The sequence below is a fragment of the Microcaecilia unicolor genome, chromosome 7, assembly GCF_901765095.1.
Source record: "Microcaecilia unicolor chromosome 7, aMicUni1.1, whole genome shotgun sequence".
Lineage (NCBI taxonomy): Eukaryota > Metazoa > Chordata > Amphibia > Gymnophiona > Siphonopidae > Microcaecilia > Microcaecilia unicolor.
The window spans coordinates 47,028,067-47,055,570 of record NC_044037.1 but is presented as its reverse complement, the minus strand read 5'-3'; the positions used below and the strand labels follow the sequence as shown (position 1 = coordinate 47,055,570).

Below are 27,504 nucleotides of genomic sequence, written 5' to 3'. Positions count from 1 at the left end.
AATCCACACTCTGGATATTTTTTTTGTTCATATAAGATATTTGTTAGTTTGGGGATAAAACAAAAAAATGCCCAGACATTATATAAAGTGCTTTCAGATTTTTCTCAACAGTGCTGTATCTCCTTATCTATAATTTTGTGCCTCCTACTAATGCCTTCACTCGCAGTAAAATCTGGTCCATCATTAGATGAATTCTTTGTGGGCTGGGACAGTTTATGTTACAAAGTAACTCTCTCTTAAACTAAAAGCTGTTAAAGGAAGTAACTTCACTTCTTTGGGTAAAATTCTGTCATAGTTGCTTTGTAACAGTAGTCCCTCCTGCTACCATAAACACAAGGATAAGCTTTGCAAACGGCAATGAAAATGAAATCAATGGCACCATATTTTCTAAAATTGTCTCCATTTTAAGAAGAAAATACGGATCGTTTCACATTGACTGAACTCATCTCTCTATATAAAAGGCAAAACCAACGTTCTATGAAGCCTCCAGCCGGAAGTGTGAAGGGGGCGAGATATCCGGTTTCCCTATGAGTGTCTGCCCCGCCCTCTCTGTAACACAGTCAGTGAAGGAAAACAGCAGAGCACGAAATCAAATCGCTGGCTCTGTAACAGTGAAGGACTCAGAGGGGGGAGGGGAGAGAGGCCAGAGGGCAGGGACACACACACTCCCACATGCACACAGAAGAAAACATTGCTAGCCCCCGTTTCATTTGCATCAGAAACGGGGCTTTTTTACTAGTATCCAATAAAATAGCTTTGGCGGTTTCATCTAATTCTGCTCCTCATGGTTAGTCGAGTGCCACGGCAAAAGGATTATATTGGTGCTGGAGCCATGATTTTACAAAAAGGCCCAGTGGACAGGCTAAGGGCGTGCTCTCCATTTTCTTGGCTCCTAGTTAATTCATTTTAAACTGTGCTTGTGTTTTTTCTAGCAGGAGCTACCTTTAAAAATACAGAGGTTGATATTCAAAGCGATTTAACCAGCCAGAAACAGCTCCTGGCCGGTTAAATTGCTTGTTTGGAGCTAACCAGCCATATTCAGCAGCACTTCACCAGTTAGTGCCGCTAAAAATGTCCGGTTATCCACCTACTCAAAACCAGCTATTTTAGGGGCGGAGCCAGCACTTGGCTGGTTAAGTGCCAATATTCAGCACTTAACCAGCCAAGGTAACTACATACACAGGACCACATGAAAGTCAGCCCTCTCTTTAGGTGGTTCGCCCTAGCAGGTTAAGAGCTGAATACTGCACTTAAGCGGCTACAATTTCACCAGCTCCATATCTGCCCCCCAGTGTTTCAGCACACCTGACTGCTGACTGAAGCCACACAGAAGGGATACTGCTGCCTTCAATCTGTGTGGCTGCCGTTCTGCACTGAGCCTGGACATTCAATGCTGGGCCATATCCAATGACTGGCATTGAATATCCGATTTATTTTTGACCAGTTTGAACTGAAATACAAACTGACACACGCCACCACCTTCTCCTACTTGAGCACGCAGCTGTGGAACGATCTACCTACAGACTTGAAAGCTATTGATGAATTAACCAACTTCCGCAAATCTCTGAAAACTCATCTCTTCCAAAAGGCCTACAAGGAAAATACATAGCCTACAAACTACTTCAACAAATCACACAATTACCACAGCTCACCTCTAACTTACCTAACACTTCCCATCTATTCTCCCCTACCCAATCTTTAAACAGCAAGAATGGTACCTGTCATCATGAAACAACTATGCTTATCTTCTCTTACCAACATTCAAACTATAAGAAATGTATCTGTTAACACAAAATGATTATGTCATAACCACACTCTGTAAGCCACTTTGAGCCTACAAATAGGTGGGAAAAGGTGGGATACAAATGCAATAAATTAATAAATAAAATATCTCCCCTTATAGGGGGCCCAAGAAAACAAACAGGCAATGGATCTACAAGATCCAGCATGGCAAAAAAATAAGTAGATCTCAAAAAAGCTCCAAGAGGTGCAAATTGTACAAAACTTTCAATTTATTCGCCACTAAAATAATAAATACATAAAAAAATTAAAAGCCCGACACCACTGCTGCTGCACCACTGGGTTCTGTTTCAAGCCCCTGACGCAGCTCTATGAGAGGGCGAAACATGGCCATGTTGGGCTTTTAATTATTTATGTATTTATTATTTTAGTGGTGAATAAATTGAACATTTTGTACAATTCGCACACCTTGGAGTTTTTTTTTTAAAACCCTTAAAGGGGGGCAATCTTATAAGTGACTGCCTCCTTCAAGGTGCCCCCAATGCTGCGCGGTGACAGCCTATTGTATAACGGAATCATTCTAGAATGCTAGTGTCACTGGGTATTGGTGTGCCTGCTGTTACACCAGCCACAGACGTGGCATAACTGACGTCACGTAAATATGACAGGGATGCGAGTAACTGACAGTATTCTGTAAATTATGCACATAAGTGGGAGACACACCTATATCCTGCCTATGCTCCACCCACATGTACACCCCCCCCCCCTTGCATTTACATGTTATGCTCTTATGCGCACTTAGGTGCACTGCTAGCACTTTCACGGCGGGTATGTGAGCACTTTTGCACATAAGTGCTAGTATTCTGTATATATATATATGCATGCAGAGAGTGCATAAATGGAGGTGCCTAATTATAGAATTGCCCTTATGTCATGCAAAATCTTTCCTTCTAAACCCATATATTATTTATTATTACATTTTTTTTTTAATTACATTTTTTTTTTTAGTGAACAAAGTCCCCCATAAAAATGCAACAGTGAAGGACTTTGCCATTTATTTTCTAATTTCCTGGGTCCTTATTTCTGCAATCTGTGATGGATCCATTAAACCTTTCATGCAGGCAAATGCAGGGATTATGGATGGGGTTTGCTATTTGCTATCTGTGATTGTAATTTTTGAAGCCACCTCAAATTAGTGCACACATAAGATTTTGTTAATAAATTCCACATTAAGATAATCACTTCAGGCCTGATATCCAACAGCATTTATCCAGCTAGAAGTGCTGCACACTGGGGCCACAACAATATTATTTAGATAAGCTTTTGCCCACTAAGGGGCACTGTAGTTTTATGTACAGTTCATTTCAGGGACCAAAAATTAGAGTTAATTTCATTTTGGAGCACTATTTATAAATATTTTATATTATGTATATTTTTAAATTTTGTATTTTTATTGTGAATGTTTATTTGTGAGCTTCTGAGCGCGTTAGGATTGTGCGGGATATAAATATTTTAAAATAAATAACCTAGATTTTCAGAGGCAGTAGTCAGATAATGCCACTGAAAATTCTATTCTATAACATCCAGGCCTAAATTTCATAGTCCGCAACTCAAAAGGGGTGTAGCTATAGGAGGAGTATGGACAGATCAGGGGGCGTTCCCAGAAGTTATGCGTGGTTGTGGAATAACTGTGCAGAACACTAGCTTAACACTCATCTTTTTGGTGCCTAACTTTGGGCACCATGTGCTGAATCCAGCCCTATATGTGATGGTCAACAGTCCAAGTTACCTGAGCTGAAACTGAATATGGCAGTAGATAATGGCTGTAAGATCCATCTATTCTGCCCAAATTCCATCTTGTTGCAACACTTGTAGCCAACGAAAAGAAGGTCCAAGTCTCCCGTAAAAACCACAAGAAACAACAAAGAGAACGGAAGATAACCAAGATAGACCAGATACAAATCGCAAAGAGTAAGAGCACCAAAAATAATTTTATTAGGACCCTACGCGGTCCGTGTTTCGGCCAACCGGCCTTCTTCAGGGGTCTTCAAATTGACGTATACATACGTGCCTCCAGAATTCTCATGGAATGAGAGATACAAACGCTGGTGCTATCCGATATCAAGCATAGACACGAATGCCTATAGGCATAGCACCAGCGTTTGAGCGGAGGAGTGGCCTAGTGGTTAGGGTGGTGGACTTTAGTCCTGAGGAACTGAGTTCAATTCCCACTTCAGGCACAGGCAGCTCCTTGTGACTCTGGGCAAGTCACTTAACCCTCCATTGCCCCATGTAAGCCGTATTGAGCCTGCCATGAGTGGGAAAGCGCGGGGTACAAATGTAACAAAAATAAATAAAAATAAAATCTCTCATTCCATGAGAATTTTGGAGGCACGTATGTATACGTCAATTTTAAGACCCCTGAAGAAGGCCGGTTGGCCGAAACACGGACCGTGTAGGGTCCTAATAAAATTCTTTTTGGTGCTCTTACTCTTTGCGATTTGTATCTGGTCTATCTTGGTTATCTTCCGTTCTCTTTGTTGCAACACTGTAGCCGCCACGTGATAACTGGTTTTAACAACACCTGCTCACAACCACAGACCCCTCTGTGCTTATCGTATGCTTCCAAACAGTTCTGGTACGTGAACTGACTTGTCACCCATAGAGAACTTTATCTTATCTTATTTGAAGAATACCAAGAGCACTGCAGAAAGCCAACGTCCTTCTTCCTGTGTACAATATGTACAATCATTAACAAAAATCTACAGTACAGTTCCTAGAGGAAATAGCACTACAAGTCGTGACTGCCTGTTCATTGTCAGGCTCATAAAGCAAATTCTATTGAATGCACAGGAAACTAATAACCGTAAGACAGATGGGGGACCTGTGACAGCCAACAAATGCTCTACGCAGAGAGGATAAAGGATTTCAAGGTGTACCATCTAGAAGATAGAAGAAAAGATGGGTATGATTCCGATATACCGTGTTTCCCCGAAAATAAGACACTGTCTTATATTAATTTTTGCCCCCCAAAATGCGCTAGGTCTTATTTTCAGGGGCTGTCTTGTTTTTCAGGGAAACATCAGGGTTGGATCGGGGTTGGCCCGCCCGCCCTCCGTCGCTCCCGGAACTAACCTTAAACGCCTCCTTTCACCTTCGCAGCAAGCAGCAGCAGGGCAGGCCACTCCTTCCTTCCGTGTCCCGTCCTCACCTGACGTAACATCCGCGAGGGCGGGGCACGGAAGGAAGGAGAGGTCTGCCCTGCTGCTGCTTGCTGCGAAGGTGAAAAGAGGCGTTTAAGGTTAGTTCCGGGAGCGACGGAGGGTGGGTGGAGGGGGGCCTGGCGACCTCGGGTGGGGGGGGGGGCAGCCCGGGGGCGGCCTTGTCCTGCTCTCAGCGGCCCTGCTTTCAAACAAAAATTTGCTAGGTCTTACTTTCAGGGGAGGCCTTATATCTACCAATTCAGGAAAACCTCTACTAGGTCTTATTTTTGGGGGATGGCTTACTTTCGGGGAAACAGGGTAGAATACAGGCTGTTAACATTCTCCACTGATACAGATGAATTACAATAATGTAGGCAGGCCCAGAGGAAATGTGAAGAATGTTTCTTTATTGAAAGGAAGGTAGGCGTCTGGAACAGCCTTCCAGCCAAAGAGGTAGCAACCAAGTCAGGGACAAAATTCTGAACGCTTGCAACCAATTCGGAGGGCATTAGTAAGAGCAAATAATGATCAGCAATGACACAGGTAGACATAGCAGACCATATGGTCTTTCTTTATCTACTGACAACTACTTATGTTACAATATAACTAAAATAATAAATATCCCTGTCTGTACCCATAGGAACTATAGACTACATATGCTTGTAGTATTAGGTTGATCGTGGACTTTTAAAAGGCTTGAAATAATTTAGCCTTCAGCTACATGCTTCACAATAAACTCAAGGTCCAACAGTGCACTAGATTGGAGGAGTAACCTAATGGTTTGTGCAGTGGACTAAGAACTGGGGAGACTGGGTTCAATTCCCACTGCAGCCTCTTGTGACTCTGGGCAAGTCATGGAACCCTCCATTGCCCCAGGTATAAGTACCTCATATATATATATATATATATATATATATATATATATATATAACCACCAAATCCCATCCTTCACTCTCCACACTATGTCCTCAGAATGGGGAAAGTCCTGGGGACCATCCATGGCCTCTATCACTATGTACTGTAGATTACTGCACAGCAAGATCTGACAGGCAGTGCTTTCCTTGAGCCTTGTGTAACATGTGATAGTGCTTACAGAGCACACAGACTATTACTGCTCTCTAATTACAGGATCAGATCACATATTTAACCTGTGAGACTGCCTAATTGTTCTTGATATGTCAGCTAGTTGAAATGTCCCTGATTTACAAATACAGTGCCACTGTCATGCTTTTATTTGTAATACTGCAAGAGAGAAGGAAACACATGCACTCACTTTATATATTTGCAGTACAGGGGTCACAAGATTCAGCCAGAAAATCTTTGTTCAATTGCAGCAGCAGTAAATGTGACAAAGTCAGCTGAAGGTGCCAGGGAGAGCTGTAAACTCTGTTGAATTCACAGCATTGCACCATTTTGTAGCTGATTAGCATATGTGCAAGACAATCACATGCCACTAGCCAGATCATTTTATTAACCTCACAAAGAAAAATGCAGTTCACACCTTGAGGACCATAGGATGCTTTCAGACTAGTATCATATTTCTTTTGTGTATGTTTACAAATACCTACAGTACATCTATGTACACAAGGTATGATTTACTTAAAAGATAGAGAATGATAATTTACTGTACTTTACTAGTCAGTACATATAGTTTATAATTCCAGAAGCCGTTAATTTGACAAATAAAAATCATCAGTGTTGCTTTTCATGACACCTCTGCCCACATGGAGGAACCAGAACACGTTTCAGTAGCTTACGTTTCAGTTTTAAAAATTCGTTATTAAGTTCTGATATTTCGATTTATGTTCTTGCATAATTATCCTATTCCCGAACAATGTTTCCAAAGGCAGCATGTGAAGTAAATGAGTTCCCCGTGCACAAGAAATGTCCTAACCTGCCCTGTGCAAACAGTGGTGCGTTTGACCCCTGTTTGCTGAACAGGCTGTGCTTTTGCAGCAGCAGCAGCAGCAGTTCTACAGTGATTCAGCAGACTAGCATGGCACCCTCCTGAACCAGGGCACACCTACTACGAGCCACCGTGCCAAGGAAGCACAATAAAGAAAGAAGTCGTTTCCTCTCCCCTCACAGCCGAGCTTCCCCTTTTGCTAAAAAGAAAATGCAGCTAAGTGAGTGACGATGATGCAGACACAGGAGATTGCAGTTTCAACTGGGCAACAAACGCTTTCGCTGCCCCCTTGGAGTTAGCAGCACGCGCGTACAGTGTAAACATTCTCCTATCCACACTCTGGTTCTTTGTTTCTAGGCAGACTACAGTGTAGACCCAAGCGCGAGACAGCTGCGCATGCCCCGTCCAGTATGTTAAAAAAAAAACACACACACTCACGCCCCATCTCCTTCTAGTTAGTTACTGTAATATCAACCCACCAAGTACTTTGTGCTTTATCTTATTTTCCTAAAAGTCGAACACTCCAGACATCACATGGCAGAAGTAACAGCCTTCTATTGTACCGCTCTAGACTGAACTACAGACAAATGATTCCGAAACTCCAGAACACTTTAAACATTAAATGCAGAAATTAAACTTACAACGTCTAAATAATGACAGATAGAAATAAAGAAAGGTATCATGTGCTTTCTAGGCAACTCATTTTAAAACAGTGGCGAGCAAACACTGTTTTGATGACTCAGAGTTCAGATATCCCTCAAAACAGAGGCATGCCGGAACGAACAAGAAGATATGGAAGACTAGTAAAGAGAGACCTTTCCTGCCCAACCACTTTAAGACCTGATTTCAACAGTTCAGCGAACGAAGAGATCGAACACTTTTCCCGAGAGCAGCCCAGGTTAAGGAATCGCACAGATTTACAGTATGTACAGCCATCAGGTGAAATACATGATAAAACAGCAAAAGGAGCCTCTAAACGGCACACCCTAAAAAAAAAACCTTTCATATGCTCTTCAATTCTCGATATGAAATCCCCGTGAAAGTTTCCCAATTCTTTATTAAAGGGGAAAAGGCCCTTCAAACACAGAGAAAGCCAGTGCGGTTGGCAAGCCCAAAATATTGTGCCAAAAACTAAAATATGCAAAAAAAAGGAAGCAGACACCACCTTCATCATTCGAAATGTCATAATTCACAAGTAGTGCCTAAGGTAGTATTTTGCTCCTGAAATTAAATTAGAATGTATTAGTTTAGCTAGGTGAAATTTAACCAAAAAAAAGCCCACACCAGTCTTTTTCTTCGTTTCAGAAGTACGCAATCCACTCAGTAATGAAAAGTAACAAGTCTTACCTTGCGCTTTTTTTGCTGATAACCAAAAAAAAAAAAAAGGCAGCTGAAGGGCCCAGCTCTCAGCTGCAACATGCCATATGTTAACGGCAGAAGCAAAAAGCAGCACTAAGCAAAACAGCAAAACAGGCAAAGTGCACGGTGAGGTTTTAGTACGGGTTTATAATGAATGCCGCCATTTTAAAAAAACAGGCTTCTAAAATGATTTGATATAAGCAAATTAAAGCACGCCCCACGTACATAACTTCATTGCTGGGACGTGCAAGCACGCTCAAACTATGCGGCTCTGGGGCATGAAATGTCATGCGGGCACAGGAAAAAAAAATGATTCATGAGCCGAAGTTAAAATCAAAACGTTCTGTCTTCAGCATACATAGCTTCCCCCTGTTTTAGCTCTGTCCAGCAGTTCACGCTAAAAACATACACACTGTCTATCGACATGCCAACTCCTTTCCTCGCCTAGAACTGCAGATATTATGATTATTATTATTACTTTTAATGTCCTGCCTCCCTTTGCTCGATTCACATGGTACATTCCTCTCAGAGCACACCTAATGGCCTTCAAGATCTATGTCGTAGGCTGTTGCTTAGTCTGGCTGGCTGCTGCCATAGCAACATAGCTAAAACCTTACTAGTCTAGCTAAATGAATATATATCAATAGGCTAAGGTGAATCAACAAACCTATTAATGCAAACAGGTGAAGCAGTGTATGTGATAGCCGCACGCCAGACATGATTCTGTGCTTCTGGAACATGAAATCCTTGGCTTTGCAAAAAACAAAATTTACTCTAAAATTGCAATGTGCATTGTGTTTGAAATGTTTTCCTACATATAAAGAACACACACTGAATCAACTTTATGTGTATAAAATCTTCAAATTAAGGCATGTGAGTTGATTAATGCATGTTAAGAAAACTTTTACATGTGTTAAATCTTACGTTCATGTATTTTTAAGGATGGGCAGTCAAGAAATGTTTGGGTAGGAGTCATGTGAACCCTCTTGTACATAGTGTGCACTGTTTAAGAAGAGTGGGTGCTATTATCGGTGAATGACATTTTTGTCACAAACAACAGTTCATCCCTGTTAATTTGTGAAACAAAAATAAAATCTGACAACTGGCCAAAAAAAATCTAATCGAATGTAATCTAATACAATGTTTATATTCCACAATGGCCTAATGAGTTATATGAGGATCACATAAACAAGAAACCGTTTACCGTTCAGTGAATCCAGACTGCCCCAATTTGACTGCCCCTATCGGACCGACCGTTCACTTGTCTATTAGATTGTAAGCTCTTTGAGCAGGGACTGTCTCTCTTTGTTAAATTGTACAGCGCTGCGTAACCCTAGTAGCGCTCTAGAAATGTTAAGTAGTAGTAGTAGTAGTAAAACACAAAAATCTCCTTATTATACACTACCGTAACAGAAAGGGTAGTCCAACACAGTCTAATACTTAATTAAAAAAAATCTTAAACAGCCATGTTTTTAAGACTTTCCGAAACAATAAATAACTGTTAAGATATCTAGTATACAGAGGTAAATCGTTCCACATTTTAATCCCTGCAAAGGAAAGAGAAGACTGAATAATCTTTTTAAATCTAATTGCATTAGAGGAAGGCAGATGTAAAATCAAAAACTCTCTCATCATGATTTGGAAAAATTATTAAAAACCAGACCAATAGATAATTGTCAGTTAAAGCCTTCCGTTTGTAACTCACATAAGTGACAGCTGCTAATAAATCTTTAAACTGAAAAAATAAAAACAGTTAACAAAACATACATTTGAACATTAAGGAATACTATAAATATTATAGTGTTGCCACTTCACCCTTAATTCACCTCATGAAGTCTAGATAAAACAGAGGGTATAATATTCTACATAGGTACTCAAGGGGGCTGGCCCTGAGCACAAGGAGGTGGTGCACTAAAGACTGATGTTACAGTACTAGCCAATGACCAGCACGGAATTTGTGCCTCATAAAAGATGTCTTCAAGCTGTCAAGCATTACCTAGTGCCATTTGGACATGCCATGGAGAGGGAGATTTGAACATAGAATGAAAAAAAAAATAAAAGTGACATGGCCTCAAATAAAGGAGTCAGCTAGGTGGTCTGAAATAGTCCATATACATTCATATTGACTCATACGGGTTATTTAAGAACATGGCAGTGCTAGTTCTCAGCTTCAGTATTTCATGGGATTATATTACAAACATGCAAGACCCATGTGATTCATTTTCACAGAACTTAAAACTGTGTACATAAAGATAACATCACTACTGTACCTGCTGAACACCTTGAAGGCGTTCTCACATATGTTTTACCCCTGTATCTCAAGCTGCAATTAAAAATTATGTGATACTGTAGAAAAAAAACAAATTGCAGGCTACTGCTTGTTACAATATGACTCCCAATTTTTTTTTAATATTTATTTGATCATTTCATTTTACTTATTTCAATATTTTAGCCTGTCTTCCCAAGACACTAAGGACAGGTTCCACAAAATGGCAACACAAACCAACATAATAACAATCCATCTCACTCGCACTATAATAGAACAAGAAAAAGCACTCTCCTGGGTTCTCACCAGTCTTAAGACCTGTACTGATAGAAAAACAAAACATCATTCCACCTGTGAAAGCAAAAGATAGTTTGGGCAATACTACTCTAAATCCTTAGTTACATATGAGGGACCCATATTGTAAAATAACTTACTGGCCTTCCACATAGTACCTGGACCGATGTTGGCCAGTGTTTCTCTCTTGTTGTTTCAAGGTTGTGTTTTTTTTTTTTTTTTTTCAGTTCAAGTGGACAGAATCAAGTGGCAAAGAGATCAGTGTCGGCCTGGGTACTATGTGGAAGGCAAAAGACAGACAGATAAGTTCATGATAATTTATGTGGCAGTAGATTGAGTTGTTAAGATACAATATTATTGAACTGGAAGCACTGTCGTCCGTTAAGAAATTATTATTTGGAGATAGCTGATTAAATAATTAAACAGTTTAAAGAATAATTTACGGAAAAGATATAGAGGTTTTTCTGCCGATGAAGAGTCCTATAGCTCTGAGGGTGTTTTGCCTGGAGCTCTTTGAGGCTTTTCCTCCTACTTTAAATCTGTTTAATCTAACACTGTTTGAATTGTTTGGGGACAGTAAGTACTGTTTTTGGTGTTTGTGCATATATATGTGCCAGAAAAGGGGGTATGCCTGGAACAGAGAGTGGGCATAACAGAGCTTATTCAATAACCAGCATGTGATGTGTAATGGGTGTGCCCTTATAGTGACTAAGGGAAAGAGGAAGAATGTCTTATGACCCCCGAGATGACTTGTTTTGTGCATTTTACTGCTGGTTGGCATCCCTGTGTTTGTTCTACCTATCCATTACCCGGACCTCTTCGAACCTTTCTGTCACATCTCCATCCACTCTCTCCCACATACTTCCAAACCCTTGCCCCGCCCCTCTCCACTACCCCACTCTATCCATGCTATGTGTCCCTTCTACTGCTGCTGCATACCTTCTATGACACTGACACTGTCTATGTCATTGCTGCCCCTGGCCTCACTGTTACTCTGTGTATTTGGGAGTGTGTTCAAACCTACAACCTTAAACACCCCAGATCACACCCTCCCTATCTCAGAGAGCCTAAAAATACTCGGCGTCACAATTGATCGCAACCTAACACTCGAAAGCCAAATAAACTCCACCACAAAGAAAATGTTCCACTCAATGTGGAAACTTAAACGGATAAAACCTTTCTTCCCAAGAGAAGTATTTTGCAATTTAATACAATCAATGGTATTAAGCCATTCAGACTACTGCAACGGAATCTATGCAGGATGTAAAGAACAACTTACAAAGAAACTTCAGACCACCCAAAACACAGCAGCCAGATTGATTTTCGGTAAATCAAGATTCGAAAGTGCCAAACCCCTCTGAGAGAAACTGCATTGGCTCCCAATCAAGGAACGTATTACCTTCAAAATCTGCACCCTGGTCCACAAAATTATTTACAGCAAAGTCCCAGGATACATGACAAACTTAATAAATCTACCATCCAGAAATAGAACCAGATCATCCCGAACATACTTAAATCTCCACTACCCAAACTGCAATTGTCTCAAATACAAATCAACCTATGCATCCACTTTCTCCTATATAAGTACACAACTATGGAATGCACTGCCAAAAGCTGTGAAAACAATCCACAATCATCTCAACTTCAGAAAATCACTAAAAACCAATTTATTCGGAAGGGCATACCCCACGGATCCAACTTAAGTGCCTACATCCTGCAACACAGCAAAACCAAGGACCATATTGGACACTTCTACCCTCCCTACCTCTAAACCCCTTTGTGCTTGAAACACAAGATCATCATTCGACCACTACACTATTTTGTATTTGTATATCTACCGGACTGGCGACCGCCTTTACGGTACTATGTAAGCCACATTGAGCCTGCAAATAGGTGGGAAAATGTGGGGGTACAAATATGATAAATAAATAAATAACACAATGTGCATGAGTTTGCCATCAATCCTGCGTGTCAGTGACACCCTGCTCACACTGTAGTCCTCTGTCTTTACTAATGGTGGTCAGGACCGCCGAGAGACTGAGCTGGGCCCGGGGCAAGGCCATGCCCCATCCCCCCAAGGATCATTCCCTCACCCCTCAAATCGCTACTGCTGTCGCCTCCCTCTCCTGCTACCAGGCCGCCAGCGCCGCAGTTCCCAGTCTCTACCTACCTACCCTCTGCTCCCTTCTGCCTGCCATCCGACCACCTTCATTTAAATAATAAAAAAAAAAATCTCTAAAGCAGCAGCACAGCGCCTTCTCTGCGAAAGCGGCAGATCGCCTCGGGCGGCCCTTCCCTCACTGTGTCCCGCCCTCACGGAAATAGGAAGAAACATCAGAGGAGGGCAGGACACAGTGAGGGAAGGGCCACCCGAGGCGATCTGCTGCTTTCGCAGAGAAGGCGCTGCGCTGCTGCTTTAGAGATTAAATGCAGGGGGTCGGACGACAGACAGAAGGGAGCTGAGGGTAGGCAGGTGGAGACGGGAATGCGGCGCCAGCAGCCTGGGAGCAGGAGAGGGCGAGAGACTCCGGCGCCGAGCCCTCCTTGGTGGCCCGGGGAATTTTGCCCCCCTGTCCCCCCCCCCTCTTGGTGGCCCTGATGGTGGTCACTGTTGCTGGGCAGTGTTTGTGATTACTGTTTGTGGTCCCTGGTGGTGGCTTCAGCTACCATGGCTAAGATGAATGGCATGACATCCTGCTACTATGGGCACTGGCCCACAGGAGAGAAAGGACGAGGAGACTGTAGAGGCAGAGAATATATAGAACCAGAACCCAGTTCCTGGACATAAGTGACGAGGAATGCCTAAGGTGATACAGATTTATTAAGGACACCATTGCACAGCTATGCAGCCAGCTGGAAGAGGACCTAGAGCTCATTTCCTGGTGGGGTCATGCATCAACGGTCTATGTTAAGGTCACCACAGCCCTTGGCTTCCTAGCCACTGCATCATTGCAGACACCCCTCATTGCTGCAGCAGGCATCATCCAAACTGCCATAGCAAGATGCCTTGCACAGTTTCTAACTGCCTTTGTGAGGAGAGATACACAGTATGCAGTATAATGTTCCCAGTGGAGCTGCAGCACCAAACAATGACTGAATTTTATAGGCTATCACAATTCCTCTCTGTTCCTGGGGCCATTGACTTAACACATGTGACCATCAGAACACACTCTGGAAAAGAGCATATATACAGGAACAGAAAAGCATTCCACTCCTTAAACATGCAAGTCATCTGCAACTCAGCAAACAGATGTCTGGTGCCATGATGACTCATATAAAATTGTGCCAGTTTGGAATACATGACTGCCTCGAGTGTGGCGAGATAACTGGCGGATGGCTGCAAGATAACTTTATTGGATAACATAAAAAATGACTCTACACAGCAGCTGTGTAGAGTCGTTTTTGATGTTATCCAATAAAGTTTTTATCATCCATACGTCTCCCTCACTGATTGGAAAGAGCCTACCTTCACTACTCCTTCTCTGCTCTACGTTGGACTTTTTTTTTCGTAGGGATCAAGTGCACCTCCACCCTTGTGTGGTCCTTCAGCATTGATTTGTCTCATATGGAAACCCCATACCCAACTCCCCTTCTCTGCATCCCTCATCTAACATTTCAAAGTAGTACCATTGCCTTTTAGGGTTGTAACTGTCCTGTTATTCAGGTTAGCTCTCAAGGCTTTCTTGTAGATCCAATGGTTTTAGGGGCCCTTTTACTAAGCCGCATAAGTGTCTACGCACACCCAACGTGTGCCAAAATGGAGTTACCGCCTGACTACCGCGTGGCTCTTATGGTAATTTCATTTTTTGCGTGCATCTGATAAGTGCGTCTGAAAAATATTTTTTTTATTTCCAGGCGCATGTAATGGACGCACACCATGCAGCATTTGATGTGTATAGGTCATTGCCACCCAGATTCTTTACCGCTATGTCAATGGCTGGGGGTAAATTCTCAAACCCCAAATGGACGTGTGGGAATTATGATTTTGCCGCATGTCCAATTTTTGCAAAAATTTTTTTAAAAAGGCGTTTTTCACGGGTGCACTAAAAAAATGGATTGGCGTGCACCCAAAACCCATGCTTACACTACCGCAAACCATTTTTCAGCATGCCTTTGTAAAAAGATCCCTTAAGGTTGTAACTGCCACTCTGTGCAGGTTATTCTACAGATTCATTTCCATCTTCAAGAGATCCTCTGTGTTTATGCCACAGTCTTTTTGAATTCCGGTACCAAGTTTTGTTTCTACCATTCCAGATTTCCATCACCCGACTTATTCCCGGGTCTACCTCCAGTTTCAGAATTGCCTTTTCATTAAAACAGATTGTTTTATTTGCATCTCAACGATATATCAAGTCAAATTTGAAAAGAAAGTAACGACATAGACTCCTTAAAATTCAATCCATCATCTTAACATGAAAAATAATACAACTTAACTGAAATCTGTTCCGCATCCCCTCTCTGATGACCCTGGAAGCAGTAGCAGCTGTGCAGTCTGACAGTGTTGCAGTCACAGAAACAACTCCGGTGGGGCAAAGACAACGGTTAGCGTTGGGAGGAGGACGACCAGTGGCTCCCAAAGTTGTCTCTGCACCCAGCACCGATGGTAACATACCTGAGGTTTACACTCCATTGTTGAGGTACCTCCTCCAATGTACAGCCATTGAGCATCAAATACTGGGTGCAGAGACTTCTTTGCAGACAATATGGCAGATGCTGGGTAGGATGAATTCTTTGATTTCTAAGGGGTCCTTTTATAAAGGTGCGCTGAAAAATGGCTTGTGGGTTTTGGCCGAGCGCAGAATCATTTTTCAGCGCACCTGTGGTCACCCTGGCGGCCCATTAGAAGTCTTCCAAGCAGGGGTGTAGCTACGTGGGGCCATGGGGGCCTGGGCCCCCATATATTTGGCCCTGGACCTCCCTGCCGATGACCCTCTCAACCCCCCCTCCCGCCGTCAACCCGCCGTCTCCATCTGCTACCTTTGCTGGCGGGGGACCCCAACCCCTGCCAGCCGAGGTCCTCTTCTTCCTTCATTCTGTTTCTGAGTCTGACCTCCTGCACATACAACGTGCAGGACATCAGACTCAGAAACAGAACAAAGGAAGAAGAGGACCTCGGCTGGCGGGGTTGGGGTCCCCCGCCAGCAAAGGTAGGCGACGACGGGTTGGCAGCAGGAGGGGGGTCGAGAGGGTCGTCGGCAGGGAGGGGGGGTCAAAGTTGGTGGTGGTGGCGGTGGGTTGGCAATGGCGGGGGGGGGGGGGGGGGAGTCGGCGGCACCGGGAGGGGGGGGGGGCTAAAATGTGCCCCCTCACCTCGGGCTCTGGACCCCCCTCCCGCTGAAGTCTGGCTACGCCCCTGCTCCCAAGTTTCCATCTTTGGTACAATTGTTAAATAAGTTGTGGTACATTTGGGAGATGGAGAGGCTGTGGGCCATACATCATAACAGTTTGTCTAAGTGGGAAGCTATTTGGGTTCCTTTTGTAACACATTTTACAAGTTGAGCGGGTGTGAGGAGGGGTGGGAGAGGTGAGAGGGATGGGTGGTGGGGGGGGGGGAAACTGGAAGGAAAATCTTGTTATAAATACTAGAAGTACATTGTTAGCGATCTTTCTGTTTGGAAAGTTCTGTAAAAAGGTTAAATTTGATTCAGTGAAATATATTGGAAGGTATGATTTACATACGCATGTAATTTTCTCTTGTCCCATTGGATATGTTTTCTTATCTGCTTATGTAATGTTTCTCCAAATTCAAATAAAGTCTTCTATAAATTAAAAAAAAAGGCCTCTTCCCCCCCCCCCCCCCCCCCCGAAAACAGACGTGCAGCAAAATCAAAATTGCCGCATGTCCATTTTGGGTCTCTGACCTTACCGCCAGCCCGTAGACCTAGCAGTAAAGAATTTGGTAATGACATCAGATGCCACTTGGCCCATGTCCTCTACACACGCCAGGAAATAAAAAAATATTTTTCAGATGCACAGTATCGGACGTGTGCCAAAAATGAAATTACCCCAAGAGGCACACGGTAGTTGGGCGGTAAGTCTATTTTGGCGTGTGCTGGGCACGCGTAGGCACCTTTGCAGCTTAGTAAAAGGGGCCCTAAGTGTTCTTTGGATTTATCCTTATTGGTAAATACAGTGGGAGCATTGCCTCAGAAGCAAGAGACTACTACCCAAAAATTTCAGCAGAAATTTCAGGTAGCTGAAAAGAAGATTAAGGAGAACCGGTCTGCTATTAGTGCACTGGTTAAAGATTAAAAAATATATATAGGAAAATTGGAGCAAGTTGAAAATCATTTGAATGTGAGGATATTACATTTTCCAAAAGTGTATGGACAAACTCCAATAACTACTCGGAAAAACATTTTGGTACAAGCTTTTGGGATGGGAGAAACAGCTTTCCTCTTCAAAGAAGAGACAGAAATGTTGGTTATAGTCAACAAGCTCTTGATTTTTCAGCAATGTTAGGGCTCCTTTTACAAAGCGGTGGTAAAAGGGGTCCAGCGGTGGCATCTGCATGTGGGTTTGCTGTGTGCTGAGGCCCCCTTTTACCACCACCAGTAAAAGGCTTTAAATTAAAAAAAAAGGATATCGCATATTGTGTTCAATTCTGGTTGCCGCAGGTACAAATAAGTACCTGTATACAATATGTAAGCCGCATTGAGCTGCCATGAGTGGGAAAGCGTGGGGTACAAATGTAACAAAAATAAAATAAAAATACATCTCAAAAAAGATATAGTGGAATTAGAAAAGGTACATAGAAGGGCGACAAAAATTATAAAGGGGATGGGATGACTTCCTTATGAGGAAAGGCTAATGTGACTAGGGCTCTTCAGCTTGGAGATAAGACGGCTGAGGGGAAATATGATAGAGGTCTATAAAATAATGAGTGGAGTGGAAAGGGTAGATGTGGATCGCTTATTTACTCTTTCCAAAAATACTAGGACTAGGGGGCACGCAATGAAGCTACAAAGTAGTAAATTTAAAATGATTCAGAGAAAATATTTGTTTACTCAACGTGTAATTAAACTCTGAAAGTCGTTGCCAGAGAAAGTGGTAAAGGTGGTGAGCTTAGTGGGGTTTAAAAAAAAGGTTTGGACGGCTTCCAAGTCCATAGACCATTATTAAAATGGACTTGAGGAAAACCCACTGCTTATTTCTGGGATAAGAAGTATAACATGTTTTGTACTTTTTTGGATCTTGCCAGGTATTTGTGACCTGGACTGGCCACTGTTGGAAATAGGATGCTGGGCTTGATGGACCTTTGGTCTTTCCCAGTATGGCAATACTTATGTACTTAAGTACTTATGTAGGAAATGGCGGTGTGGTAAGTTAAACACTTGCCGTGTGGCCATTTCCTGGGGGAGCCCTTACTGCCTCCTATTTAGGAGGTGATAAGGGCTCCTGTGGTAACTTGGTTTACCACCAGGCATGCCCCCAGCACTATAAAATACAAAAATATATTCTAGCGCATGGTGGGGGGTCAGAACTACCACAGTAGAGCTGAATTGCCTCACAGCAAGCCTTGGGTAGGCTTGCCACTCTTTTGTAAAAGGGTCTCTTAGAGTCTTCTTCTGAGGAAATACAAGAGAGAGACACTTTATTAGTGAGCTTGGTTTTGAACAGGATTTGAATGCTATTCTGAGACTTTACTTTAGAAATCCAATTAATTAATTATTGGAACAAAGAATATGGATATATCCTGATGTGGTGAGTGCCACTCAGGAAAGATGTAAGCTATTTTTAGCCAAGCGTCAATAAACTATTTCCTTAGGTGCATCTTTTCTCCATCGCTATCCTTGTAAATGCTTGGTGAGATATATGAAAGCACAATATACAGTATATTCTTTCTCCCAAAACAATTGTGTTCTTTTCTGGATATTATGAAGGAGATAGAGATACCGCTCAGCCTATTGTTGATATTTAGTGAGATTATAAGTTAAGGAAGTATAGATGCTGTTAAGCTGATTCCATCAATAGTTTTGTTACTTCTTTATTGGTCTCCAACATGTAATTACTCCGCCCCGGTCTAAGGTGGAAAATTTCAAGGATTTAGATTGTTTCTTCATATTTTATTTAAATGTTCTTGTTTGCATGAGTTTTTTCTTAATTGTTTTTTTTTTCCAACTATTTCTGTTAGCATGTTAACATGATTATGTTAAAATTCTATAAATAAAAAATGTAAACAAAAAGAAAAGAAAAAGAGAAAATAAAAATGACAACTCTCATTAACCAAGCAAAATTGTCTAGAATCCCTGAAGCCGTTCATACAATCTTGCACAGCATACCCCTAGAATCCAAAAAGAACCCCAACTGGGAAGACTCATAAAAGACATAACTTATGTTTTCTAATTGGATTAAACATTTACAGGGAAATTTACGCTGGAAAAATATTCCCTGGCATATGACCACCTAAACTTCCGGAAACTACTAAAAACTAACCTCTTCAAAAAGGCATACCCTAACGATCCAGCCTAAATGCCTTAACCCTGCAACTCAACAAAACCAAAGCTCATACTGGACATAACTTAACTCTTCCTCCTTATGATCCCCCAATGTGTCTGTCACACATGAACTTGATTCTACCATAACCTCACCCTGTATTTGTTCATACCAGTATCAACGATCGCCTCTACGGGACTATGTAAGCCACATTGAGCCTGCAAATAGGTGGGAAAATGTGGGATACAAATGTAACAGTGGTAAGCAATGGTATGTTTGTATCTGTGGGTATGTGGGGATGAGCATGGATGTGTAGTTGTGTGGGAGCAGACATTAGTGTATAGATGAATATGGAATAGAAAATGTATGTTTCGGGGTGTGTATGCATGACCAGGGCAGCGTAGGTGTAGGGGTGTGTGGAGGGATGAACGGGTATGGGGAAGGATGATCTGAGGTACATAGATATGAATATGCGGGAGGACAGGAAATGCCCTGAGGAGGGAGGGGATATGTAGCTGTGTGTAGGGAATGATGAAGGGATATTTAAGTATGACTGTTTCTGTGGGGGGGATGGTGATTGGGACTACGTAGATCAGGGCTTGACAAGACAAACCCTCAATGCCAGGTCACCATGGCACCTAGAGATTGCATCTTGGCCGGCCCCTGATCGGGCGAGGAGTAGGAGTAGTAACCCCTAAGGTGGTTCCAGGATCTCCTCTCTTTCCCTTCTCTTTCTCTCTCTTTTTCCCTCTCATCTCTCTGTTTTCCCTCCTTTCTCCTGTTCTGTCTCTTCTTTAGAAGTGCTTCTCAACCCAGTCCATGGAATACACCCAGCTGGTCGGATTTTCAGGATATTCACAATAAATTTGCACGAGATAGATTTGCATGCACTGCCTCCTTGTGGATATCCTGAAAACCCGACCAGCTGGATGTGCCCTGAGCACTGAGTTGAGAAGCACTGTTTTAATGAACTTGTTAAAAAAAAGAAAGGTAGAAAGAATCAGGGAGAGAAAGGTCTAATAACCAAGAGAGATCTTTAGCATTTCTGTGTCATCTCCAAGTGCGCTACAGGCTCTGGGTGCTGGTTTGGTTAAGGCCGAGGTCAGTAAGGGAAGTAAAGTCCAGCACAGACTTTGGCAGCATGTCCAAGAAAGGCCAGGACTCTTGATTATGTGGAAGCACCACATCAGCAGCATAGCTGGAACTTTCTGCTCAGCTTGAGATGAGGAGATTACATTGTGGATCTTAGAGGTGCAGGGAGGTGAATCAGTGGTCCACGGGGAGTGCACTGAAAGGGTTGAGTCTGCACCTGCTGCTCTTCATGTGGCTCTCCTGCTGGGAGAAATGGTAGCCATTTTGGATGTGAGTCGTGTCTTTTCCACGCAGCCTGACATGGAGGACCTCCCCTCCCAACAAAGCCATCTGTTCCCTCTGCAGAGCTAGGCTTTGCAGGGAATCCAGTTATTTTTTTTCTCACAGCAGTTGATAACTGAGCTCTCAAGGTGCATTCAAAGGGCCCTGGTGGCAGTGCAGATGCCTGAGCTGTCAGTGGCCCAGAACAGAAGCCTGAGGGTTCATGAGATCCTTCCCTATGGGATTTGAAGCACTAAAAAAACTCAGATGTCCTTGAAGAGGGGTCTTGGGGGTCCTCTGCCTACCTTTTCTGTGAATGAGGACTGAAAAATGCCTGAGGAGGACAGGGGAATCTCTCCTCTAGGTAGCCTCATCCCAGAGGAAGAGGAGCTCACGCCCTTAGAATGTGATGATGCTTCAGTAATCTGTCTTTTCCACCATGGGGAGCTGGGGCCCCTTATTAATCAGGTCACCTCCTCTCTCTGGGATTGCAAAATCTCTAGTGGAGGAATCACTGGATGAGGATCCTAGTCTACCATGCTCCTGAGGGACTAAAACAATGGCCCCTAAAGCATTCCAGATAGTGATGGAGCAATGAGGGGTGCTGGTGTTTGCCTTGATGGCAATGTGACAGAAATCAAATATGGACCTTAGGTCACAGAAGAGAGGCAAACTCTGTTGGCATTGACATACTGATTCACCCTGGCCTTGGGAAGCACCTCTGTTTGTTCATCTGTATGCATTCCATCTTTGGTTTCTAATTGACAGGACAGTAGGGGATCCTGTGCAACTACAGTAGAGTCTTGATTATCTGCTCTAAATGGGACTGACCCATTATCAGATAACTGAAAACTCCCCTGCCCCCACACAGGCATAAAAACTGAGCATGCACGGGGCAGGTACCTCCCTGTGAATGCTCAGTTTTGCAAAATCTGAGCACATGAGTGTGTGTAGGGAGGCACTCCTGTCTCACACTTGTTCAGTTATCATGCATGCGTGGGGGGCAAGGGGAGTCTGGCACAGGGGTAGCAGCCGATAGAAAGTGCCACTGACAGCAGACATCCAGTAAGAGTCTCTTCAGCTGGTGGGGCTTGGAGATCCCCGCCAGACATAACAGCAGACACCTGGTGAGGGGGGGGGGGGTCTGGGATCAGTGAAGATGTTTCTGTTTGGGAGGGTGGGCAGGGTAGGAGGAGGCACTTTGGGGGGTTCAGGAGGTGCAGCGGGAGGGAAAGAGTGGGAGGAGCCAGGTGAACTGACTATTGGTTAATGTCCCTCCCTTTGGAAACAAAATATATTGTCGAGTTGGCAAATGGATGTTTAGAAAATGGGATTTACTGCAGATGTAGTGTTCTTGCTTAGCAGGGCAGTATAGTATAGAAGTTTAGCCATTTAGAGACAAAATGATGTTGGTACAGAGGCTTTAACCCAGGGACGTATCTGGACTTCACCGTTAGGGGGGTCCAAGCCGAGGTGAGGGGGCACATTTTAGCCCCCCCGCCGACATTGCCGATGCCGCCCGCCATTGCCGACACCCCCCACCGCCGCCAGAACCACCTCCAACAACTGTGGCCTGCCCGCCATTGCCTACCTTTGCTGGTGGAGGACCCCAACCCCCGCCAGCTGAAGTCTCCCATTTTGGTGAAGGAATCCTGCAGAACTCTCCAAGATCTAGAAAGTTTTGAAGTTTACACAATATTCATTTGGTATTTAGCTCAGCCATTTTTTTTTTAGTAGTAGCACATGATGAGTTACATTTAGCCCACAGAGCTTACAATCTAATTTTGTATCTGAGGCAATGAGAGATGACTTGCTCAAGATCACAAAGAACAGCAGTGGGATTTAAACCTGGCTTTACTGGTTATTAGCCTGGTGATCTAACCACTAGGCCACTCCTCCAGTCTTCGGCGCCCCAATAGCACTTCTTTTAACTAGTAGAGCTACTAGAAGTTTCAGTACCAGCCTAACCCTTTAACTACTCAGATACCTCTTGACTGGGATGTTTGGGCAGTAGATTTGTTCCCTATGGTGAAATATCCCAGGGTGATTCTTGACCATGGATTAATATTGGAAGACCAGCGGGATCATGTTCAAAACAGAAAAACGTCTAAAAAGTGGCATAAAGCAGCATTTGGACGTTTTTCTCACAAAAACGTCCAAATCAGTATTTTCAAAACCTATTTTTAGACATTTTTCTATGAAGTCCGTCCAAATCTAAAGGGGTGTGTTCAGGGCAGGACTTGGGCGTTCCTAAATCTTTGACATTTTTCAGCCATAACGGAACAAAACAAAAACATCCAGGACTAAAACTAAGATGTTTTGAACTAGACCTGTTTTTATAACGAATAAGGCACAATGATCACTTACCACAGATGACCACTGGAGGGAATCAGGGGTGACCTCCCCTTATTCCCCCAGTGGTTACTAACCCCCTCCCACCCACCCCCAAAATGTGATGAAAAACATTACTTGCTAGCCTCTATGCCAACCTCAGATCCATTAGAATAGCATGCAGGTCTCTGGAGTAGTCTAGTAGTGGTGCAGTGCACTGCAGACAGGTGGACCCAGGCTCCTACCTCCCCCTATTTGTTACACTTGGGGAGGAAACGGTGAGCTCTCCAAAATTCACCAGAAACCCACTGTACCCACTTATAGGTGCCCCCTTCACCCGTAAGGGCTATGGTAGTGGTGTACAGTTGGGGGTAGTGGGCTTTGGGGGGTTTAGCAGACAAGATAAGGGAGCAATGGTGAGATGTGCACCTGGGAGCATTTTATGAAGTCCACTGCAGTGCTCCCTAGGGTGCCCTATTGCTTTCCTGGGATGTCTGGGGACCAGTTTACTAAAATGCTGGCTCCTCCTACATCCTAATGGCTTGATTTTGTGCATTTTGCACTTAGATTTGTTTTTTTTTTTGGAAAATGGACTAAAAAAACCCCAAAAAGTCCAAATCAAAAACCTTGTTCAAAACAGTATTTTTGAAAAGAAAAAAAAAACAGTATTTTTGAAAAGAAAAAAAAAAAAAAAAGATATTTTTCTTTTTTTGAAAATGACCTATTTTTCCTATCCAGATGTTGGATGTTTTTTGAAAAATGTCCAAAGTCAGACTCAGACGTCATATCGAAAATGCCCCTCTATGTGTGCTAATCTTTGGCACACAGTTACCAGTGGTTAGTGCTCTCTGAACATCCTGCAAAGCCTAACACCAGCGCTAGTCCATCAAGTTAGTATGATGTTTTTTTTGCAAGCAGAGGAGCTTTCCATAATAACATTTTTTAGATATATTGTCCTGGTCCAACAGCTGATAATTCTTCAAAGAGACACATTTCATAGGGAAGTCATCCCATCCCCGCTATCATTTTAGTCGCCCTTCGCTGCACCTTTTCCAATTCTACTATATCTTTCTGGTCGCTGCATCTCAAGAAAGATATAGTAGAATTGGAAAAGGTGCAGTGAAGGGCGACTAAAATGATAGCGGGGATGGGACGACTTCCCTATGAAGAAAGACTAAGGAGGATAGGGCTATTCAGCTTAGAGAAGAGACGGCTGAGGGGAGACATGATAGAGGTATATAAAATAATGAGTGGAGTGGAACAGGTGGATGTGAAGTGTCTGTTCACGCTTTCCAAAAATACTAGGACTAGGGGGCATGCGATGAAACTACAGTGTAGTAAATTTAAAACAAATCGGAGAAAATTTTTCTTCACCCAACGTGTAATTAAACTCTGGAATTCATTGCCGGAGAAAGTGGTGAAGGCGGTTAGCTTAGCAGAGTTTAAAAAGGGGTTGGACGGTTTCCTAAAGGACAAGTCCATAAACCGCTACTAAACAGACTTGGAAAAATCCAAAATTCCAGGAATAACATGTATAGAATGTTTGTAAGTTTGGGAAGCTTGCCAGGTGCCCTTGGCCTGGATTGGCCACTATCGTGGACAGGATGCTGGGCTCGATGGACCCTTGGTCTTTTCCCAGTATGGCATTACTTATGTACTTATGTACTTATGGTGACAGGGGATACTGATCCTTTGTGATATTTGCTAGATAACTGCTTAGCTTAGCCCAAAATCCTAGTATTTCCCTGCATGATCGAAAACTATGAAACATCATAACTTTTCCCAGTGCACCTAGTAAGGGTAATTTTCTAAGACCTTCTGTGGATAAACCAGTTTTACTTGTGCAAAGAAGTTTCCAGAAAACTTCTCTCCTCACCACCCCATGTGTGTGTTGTGTATGTATAGGTCAGTTTTACAATGCAATTTTGTGCATATATGTTTTTTTTACCCTTGCAATCCACCTAGTTCTCCTTCTGTGGATATAAAGCAGATTATAAGTGTCGAATTAATGAAATTAAATTCAATAAAACTTACCAGCAGTCTGAACAGGGAAGGGCTTGTCCTTACATGCGTACGTTTGAATTTGCAAAAGCCGACACATTTTTTTTCTGGAAAAACTGTTTGCACAAAGTTTATGTCAATGTGGTTCATTGCAGGTCAAAGTGGCATGCATAAATGTATGTGAGTAGACATCCTGGCTGCTATAACTTCCAAAGTGAAAGTAGGCAGCTGTTCTGTTTTGAAAATCAGGTTAACCCTGCAGTAAAATGTGCCTGTGAACTTTGCTCCAAAAGAGGGTAGTTAGAAAAATAACCCTTTGATGCAATTTATCAGATTGTGTAATATTTGTCTTAAAAAAAACTCAAATGTGGTGCATCCGTCTACAACTCACAAACTTCAGTTGAAACGACATTCAGTGTTTTACTTAATGTTTGTAAACACCTTAGAAATATGCCATATGTCGTAACTCTGTCATGTTGCTGTTTATCAAATAAAGCTTTATAGCACTGTCATCATGTAGACAAATATAGTTAATAAAGATGAATAAGATCTGACTTGCTTTGTTCTTCAAAAGAACGCCATCCAAAAGGACTGAGTAACAAGCATAGACAAGGGTCATTTTATAAGCATTTACATTCAGAAATATAACATTGCCAGGTGTTTACACGCTAGGGAAGCAATTCTAGAACCTAGGTGCTCAAATTTATGCATGCATTTTGTGCATAAATGTGTGGAATACTAGCATATACATACACGTGTGCACTTCATGAATATGCGGCCTCAGCACTATTTGCAAATACTCCTTAATTTGCACATTGCATATTTGAAAGGGGGAGGTGTACATACAGCAGGGGTGGACTGACAGTGATCTGGGCCCCCAGGCAATGAGGATCATTGGGCCCCCATGCCCCCCTGCCTTCAGTGCCACCAACCTTTTCCTTTAGGCTGGCTCCTGATGCTAGAACTTCCCTCTGCCACAGCCTGCCCTTGTGGAAGAAGGATATTATATCAGAAGCAGGGACATAGCTATGTGGGGCCCCTGGGCCCCCTTAGCTTTGGCCCTGGACCCCCCCTGCTGATGACCCTCTCGACCCCCCCCCCACCCGCTGTCAACCCACCGTCGTCATCTGCCAACTGATGTGCAGGACGTCAGACTCAGAAACAGAACTAAGGAAGAGGAGGACCTCGGCTGGCGGGGGTTCGGGTCCCCCGCCAGCAAAGGTAGGCGATGGTGGGGGAGGATTGGCGGCGGGAGGGGGGATTGAGAGAGTCGGTGGCAGGGGGGGGGTCAAAGTTGTTGGTGGTGGAGGTGGCCGGGGGGGCTAAAATGTGCCCCCTCACCTCGGGCTCTGGACTCCCCTCCCGCCGAAGTCTGGCTACGCCCCTGATCAGAAGGGGGGGTGAGCCATGGCAAAGGGAACTTCTAGCATCAGCGGCAGACAGCCAGTGTATCTGCCGGTGCCCCTGCCTGCACGGAGGAAAGGGGGTTTGGCGACAGGAGAGTGGGAGAGGGAGAGAGAGAGAGAGAGAGAGCGGGAGTCCTTGTCCTGGTCACGGAGGGGAGAAAGGGATGTCAGGCACATGGGAGGGAAGTACTGGGTCTCCCCACTGCCCAGGGCTCTCAGGCACTGCCCAGTTGCCTGCATGGTCAGTCCACCCCTGGGGCAGAGAATGAGCAGGACATAGGTGGGGCTCCCATTTACTTGTGTAATTTAGGGACCAATGATCAGAAGCAAACATAAGCACTAGAGGATATTAGCACCATACTAGCGCCAGTGTTTGCTCCTGCCTTATGATCAGAGCCAGCCAGCACGTGAAACAATGTGCTCACCAGCTCTGACCACAAGTAGCATGCAAATGCATGCAAAACAGGGTATTGCCTATTCCTCCCTAGTGCTCAGCGGGCAGCATGCCAAACATTAGCGCTGCTCCTGCGGCAAACCCTGGGCAAGGTTTGCAGATCATAGGGGAGGAATGGAGAGCCCTGTCCAGCTTTCATTTGCATGCTTACAGGCCCCCCACTCACCCCCGTACGCAAGGGGCTGGACCTCCAGCCCCCCCTAAGCCCCCCTGACAAGTTTCCCTGATGGCCCTGTGGCCGTAATCCTCCCCTGACACCCTGACCAGACACAAGGGCTTTATTTCCCTGTGCTGTTTGGAACAGTGCAGGGAAATTGATCATCAGCTCCTTAGAGACTATTATATAAGTTACATCTGTACCTGCTGCATTTAGGCCCTTACACTTAACGCCAGATCCATGGGGTAAGATACTGTTAAGTGCATTAATACATGAAGATTCTGGGCAGTGCTGTTTCTGATGAGGACTAAATGATCACATTTCCTTTATATTGTGGAAGATTCAAATATGGAGTATTGTGCTCCGTTTTGGAGGCCGTATCTTGCTAAGGATGTAAAAAGAATTGAAGCGGTGCAAAGAAAAGCTACAAAAATGGTATGGCATTTGCGTTACAAGCCGTATGAGGAGAGACTTGCTGACCTGAACATGTATATACCCTGGAGGAAAGGCGAAACAGGGGTGATATGATACAGACGTTCAAATATTTTAAAGGTATTAATCCGCAAATGAACCTTTTCCGTAGATGGGAAGGTGGTAG

At 43.6% G+C, this 27,504-nt stretch overlaps 1 long non-coding RNA gene across 1 annotated transcript; it reads right to left on the bottom strand.

Annotated features, from left to right (window-relative positions):
- Positions 1-17,103: 17,103 nt before the first annotated feature.
- On the bottom strand, positions 17,104-22,077 carry LOC115474963. The gene is made up of 3 exons (XR_003942949.1): positions 21,986-22,077; positions 19,191-19,192; positions 17,104-17,114 (listed from the first exon to the last, which is right to left on the bottom strand). It is a non-coding gene; the product is annotated as an uncharacterized LOC115474963 (long non-coding RNA).
- Between the last annotated feature and the right edge of the window lie 5,427 nt (positions 22,078-27,504).